Raw genomic sequence first — 6,000 nt, forward strand, 5'->3', positions numbered from 1 at the left:
ATTATTATTATTATTATTATTATTTTTGCCGCTGGAATATTTATGCACGAAATTTGTTTTTAATTCAGATATCAATACATTATACAGTTAGTGCAGTACACAGTGCAAAGGGGAAAAAAAGTTCCTCCAAGACCCTGGTGGTATATAAAACATACAGAAACTACACAAAGTTAAGTACACTGCACAGTACTACTTAAAGTGCATGTGTGTAGACGTGTGCAAGTTTTGGGACACACCTCCAAATCATTGAATACAGGGGTTGGGCTTGCCCCCTTAGTTCCAGTGAAAGGAACTCTTAATGCTTCAGCATACCAAGACATTCTGGACAATTTCATGATCCCAACTTTGTGGAACAGTTTGGGGATGACCCCTTCCTGTTCCATCATGACTGCACACCAGTGCACAAAGCAAGGTCCATAAAGACATGGATGAGAGAGTTTGGTGTGGAGGAACTTGACTGACCTGCAGTCAAGTTGGTGACTGGCCTGGTCAGGACTCCAAACTCGCTCATCCATCTTTTTATGGACCTTGCTTTGTGCACTAGTGTGCAGTCATGTTGGAACAGGAAGGGGCCTTTCACTGGAACTACGGGGCCAAACCCAACCCCTGAAAAACACCTGAATTCAATGATTTGGAGGGGTGTCAAAGCTGCTGTAACAAAAATTTTCAATAAAATCTATCTATCTATCTATCTATCTATCTATCTATCTATCTATCTATCTATCTATCTATCTATCTATCTATCTATCTATCAGGTTGTTGATAAAGAAGGGTAGGTTGGAATTCCCACCGGAACCTCGGAGAACCAACCAATTATCGGGTTAATAATAAAAAATCAGTAATTACTGAGAGATCGTGGTATTGTTAGCGCCATATAGACACATTATAACTGATCTATTATTGCAACTAAGCGATGTTCCTTAATATTTCTTATTAAATAACACTGAGCAAGAATTATCTCATTCTTTATTTTAATTTACGCAATTTAAAGAATTGAACTCAGTTTAAACAAACTATTCGACACTTCTTTCATTCTGATATTAAAACCATTATAGGGGGTTTTTCCTTTCGAAAAAACCTACTGGACAAATACTAAAAGAGCAAATTTTCCAACTTGCTAGACCTTCGCGTGCCAGGGGTTAGTAAATGTGACAGAATGCACAGTCACGGTAGATTCCCTGCGCTGACGAGTAAATAATATTCTTCAAATATTATATATTATGAATATAAATTAACATTTAATGGTGTATATTTTAAAATAGTGGTTACACAAGAAAATAAAATAATCCCATATCAACCGAATGTAAAAGCAAACAGTGCACGCAAGGGCTTATGGGTAAGCCCATAGCCTGGCATTACGTTGTACGTCACTATGTGTAGCCGCGGAAGTACAAGCATATGGGCGGGACTTCAAAGTTACAGCACCGTTTGTCATGTTACAGCTCTATTTATAATAAATTCATAATCTACGTTACATCAAGCAGCACAACCTAATAAACATATTCTTTCCTTTACTCATATGAGAAGTAAAGTTATTTATTTTGTAATATGTCAATAGTTACTTTGATTATTTACACGAATTTTGATATTTAATCAAATTTCATGCACTTTTCAGCAGATGAATGTAACTCATGATTATTTGTTTGTTTATTTGTTTGTTTATACACAAAGTCGTCAGGTTGTAATATATTTGTTTGTTAAAATATTGTAATTTCATCAAATCCTTATTGGAAAATGTATGGTATATGTATTTATTGCATAGTTTTTGGTAGTTTGGTAGGCAAAATGTCACGTGAAGTTAAAACCACTTAAGGATTTGTTTTTATGTATGGACAAATGTATGAAATAATGTTAATTTTTATGTCAGTTTAAATATATAAATTTCATTTATATATTAGGTTTGAAGAATAAACAGTTCATGAAAACAGCGGGTGAATGTGTCTATAGCCAACAGAAACATCTAAGAAAATGTTGGTCCATGATCTACAGAATAGTATTTATACAATGTAGCTAGGTAAAAATAATGTGATCAATAATTATTCATTTCATTTTTTACATGTAGCATATTTATGACCATCATATCTGAAAAGTCTTTCTGAGCATTGAAAGCAAAATTTCAGAATTTATGCCTGTGGAAAACTTAACTCTCTAATAAGAATGTACAACTTGTGAATCTCACACATTATATGCTACAATATAATGATTATGGCTAGTTGATTAATGCTGTCTGCTTGGTAAAGTTTAGAATAATATCTCAAGTTGCAACAACAATGTTTTTTAGTAAAGAAAATTGAGAGGCAACACGGATAAAGAAAACATAGATTAAGAAAAATGGAAAGATTGTCACATAAATAAATGATGTGCTTTTATGTAAGCATGTACGTATATCCCATTAATCTTATACCTGAATGTCCTTAACATGTGCTAAGAATAAGTATGGGCAATAAAATGTTGTGTTTCATTAATAGGGGAGTATTCTAACTATATAGTATATATTACTATACAATATATTAAATATATAGTACTCTCCAAATATCACTGCAGATAAATGCCCGCAAAACCCATTGCTGAATTCTCCACAGTTCTTTTAATATTAGTGATTCAAGTAGGCACAAATATTTTCTTCTCTCTGTGAATTTATTATCACATATTTCAGGCTTTCATTATTGAACCAAACTGCATTAAAATAAAAGAATTAAATGAGAGTGTAAGAAATATTCTATGGGTTTCTGTCATCATATATTTCAGGCTCTGTGTCTCTGACAATAGATTTATTACATCTCAACAAAACTAATCAGGGAATTCTAAACACACACACAAACACACACACACACACTCAGGGATTATAATTTTGCAATTTTGCTCTTCTTCACCCTCTCATATTAAATAGCACTAAACTGTAAGTGAGAGAAGTTTGTTAAGAGAAGTTTGTTCATTCTAAATATATTCATATATTCTTCAGGCAAAAAGTTCTAACAGCAATATGCATTTGTGTGTGTGTGTGTCTGAGAGAAAGGGAGAGAGAGAGAAAGAGAGAGAGAGAGAGGGAGAGAGAGAGAGAGAGAGAGATTTGCTTTGCTCATCAGTCTTGGTTACCCAGCTAACAAAAAAGCGGTAAACACCAACTTCCTAATTGCAAAGCATTACACAGTTTCACTCCACCCCAGAACTCCTGCAGTGCTACATCACTATTCAGACTTCAGGTCCATGAAAACTGAGCTACTGGTGGAGCCTATCAGACTGATTTCAATAGGGAGACAAACCTTTTATTAACTCACAAATATACTGTTATGCCACAGAAACTTTGTGACTTTTTAAGAGTTTAAGTTTAAAATGTGATATTTCTCTTAACACTACTTCCCTTTCTCTTTCTGTTAGCCTTTTTTGTATATTATTATTATTATTATTATTATTATTATTATTATTATTATTATTATTATTATTATTATTATTATTATTATTATTAGAGAGTACACATCTACAGCAACACAAGAAAACAAATACCTCTCAGTGTTATTATTATGAGAATATTCTCCTTATTCTCCTTAAGTGTCATTTGCTTTCAAAAGCTCAACATGAAAGATTGTTAAATAATGTGTCTGAGAAAGTGCAATGTGCTTATATTTCCTGAATTACTCAGTATGAAGAGAGCTGATTGTGTGATGATGTGTGTGTGTGTGTGTGTGTGTTCAGTTAACTTTCTGCTTATTTCCTATACCAACATTTATCCAAAATTCTTCTTTTCTTAGGAAACATAATATACTATTATAATTAATATTCAGTATTAAGAGGTTTTGTTGTAGGGTTGTGTGGACGACAACAACCTCCTTATTAATTTACATAACATTCTACACATGCTGTATCGGCATCACACAACTGACTACACATAAATGCACAATATAATCACACTCTCCGCTGTCACCCAAATGAGGATGGTTTCCCTTTTGAGCCTGGTTCCTCTCAAGGTTTCTTCCTCATAGCATCTAAGGGAATTTTTCCTTGCCACAGTCGCCTCAGTCACCTCAGGCTTGCTCACTTGGGATAACATCTAGGACTGTTTGCCTGTTTATATGTATGTTGTTTTCTTATGTTGTTTCTTATGTAAAGCTGCTTTGAGACAATGCTCTTTGTTAAAAGCGCTATACAAATAAAAATTGAATAGGGTGATTTTATATTAGCTCTCTGAGATGATTAAATAAAGGCACTTCAGCTCATTTTCTATATCATTATCTTTTCATTATTAAAATATACTCACTCACCTTTGCTCTCAAAACATACTTTTTTTGACATGCTTTTGACATCTACAACTTTGCTGGTTCTCAAATAGGTTTTGTACAGGTCCAAGTCCAATTTTGGGGTAATGTTTCCTAGTGTTGCCTGGATTGGCTCCAGATCTCCAGTGACGCTAATGAGCAGTACACAGTTACTGAAGATGAATAAATAAGTGTTTTAAGTGTTTCTGCTTGCCTTCAGTAAAGACTGTAGAAGTTTATTATTATCCTCGTGCTGCCCCCTACTGTTCAAAATCCCACAATTCATCACAGGTTATGTCAGAGGTTCTCATCCATTACTGTCCAGTTAAATACGGCATGTATAGCTCATTTTTAAATTGTAAATAACCAGAAAAAGTAAGGTCACAGAGGGTTATAGAGTGAGGTGTTTAAAATGCAGTGGTAGTCAATTAAAATACAGTTTGTGTGTGTGTGTGTGTGATTGACTAACACTATTCAGTTTGTGCTACAGTAACTCTTGTGGAGGATTGGACAGGTGGACAAGCCCATGTCTCTGTCCCCATTTCATCACTTGTTCTTCGTTGGACCACTTTTGGTACTAACCACTGCGTACCGGGAACACTGCACAACCCCTTCTGTTTTGGAGATGCTCTGTTCCAGTCAACTAGCCATCACAATTTATCTTGCCCAATTTTCCTCCTTTCAACACAACAATTTTGATAACTAACTGTTCACTTGCTACATGTCACTGGTTTGATGTTAGGGCTGATTGGTGTATATCAGCTCTAACAGATAATGTTAGAATGTTAGTTTATATAGTATAGTGAATAATGACATTATAAAGATTAACATTTGTTGATATATTTGATTCGCTGATATGTATCTTGGGGCATTTGCCTCTTTGGATGAGCTGGCATTATTCTTACTCAAGTGGAAATGTCAAAATGCGTCTCCAGTGATCACTTGAGATCATATTTCTTACACAGTTCCCACAGAAGAAGGATGTTGTGCACGTTTATTATGCCTGTTTTCCATTGCGTTTGTTTTCAGGCAGAAATGTCCCACAAATCATTGCTCATGTATTTGTTCGAAACATTTTTATCAAGTGGTCAGCTAACAAAACTTACAAATGAATGAGAGATCAGATGATGGAAAAAGCTATAAAAAAGTAGCTGCTTTAATCTTTAAATATCTGATAAAGCACCACCTTTTTCCATGTAACTAGTGTCTGCGAGGTCTATTCAAACAGTCTTGCAAAGATCATGCAATTTAAAGTTGTTTCCTTGTACATACTACAAATGTGATGTAATCATGTGTCCAGTGAGTGACTGAAACACAACGTCTTCGAGACACATTGTTCACACCTGTACTTTAAGCTGTCCACTTAAGATCGGATCCCCCAGGACACACTAATGCCTGGTGGGAACAGTGCCAAGAAACCCCTGATGCAAACATCTGCTCTCCACTTATTCTTATACAACATTAACCTTAATCATTACTGATCCATTTTTGGGTCATATGCCCAAGGAGGAAGAGCAGAGGTATGAAGGTGACATGAATAACAGTTTTGGGAAGTTTCTGATATCATGAACGTCTGTCAATTACTTTGTTTACTTACACCGATCAGGCATAACATTATGAGCAGTGAGAGGTGAAGTGAATAACACTGATTATCTCCTCATCATGGCACCTGTTAGTGGGTGGGATATATTAGGCAGCAAGTGAACATTTTGTTCTCAAAGTTGATGTGTTAGAAGCAGGAAAAATG

At 34.9% G+C, this 6,000-nt stretch overlaps 1 non-coding gene across 1 annotated transcript; it reads right to left on the reverse strand.

Moving 5' to 3' along the window:
* Positions 1-1,054: 1,054 nt before the first annotated feature.
* On the reverse strand, positions 1,055-1,110 carry LOC131361825 (U7 small nuclear RNA). The gene has a single exon (XR_009206098.1). It is a non-coding gene; the product is annotated as a U7 small nuclear RNA (small nuclear RNA).
* Positions 1,111-6,000: the final 4,890 nt, after the last annotated feature.

This window comes from Hemibagrus wyckioides, linkage group LG01 (assembly GCF_019097595.1).
Source record: "Hemibagrus wyckioides isolate EC202008001 linkage group LG01, SWU_Hwy_1.0, whole genome shotgun sequence".
Classification (NCBI taxonomy): Eukaryota; Metazoa; Chordata; class Actinopteri; order Siluriformes; family Bagridae; genus Hemibagrus; species Hemibagrus wyckioides.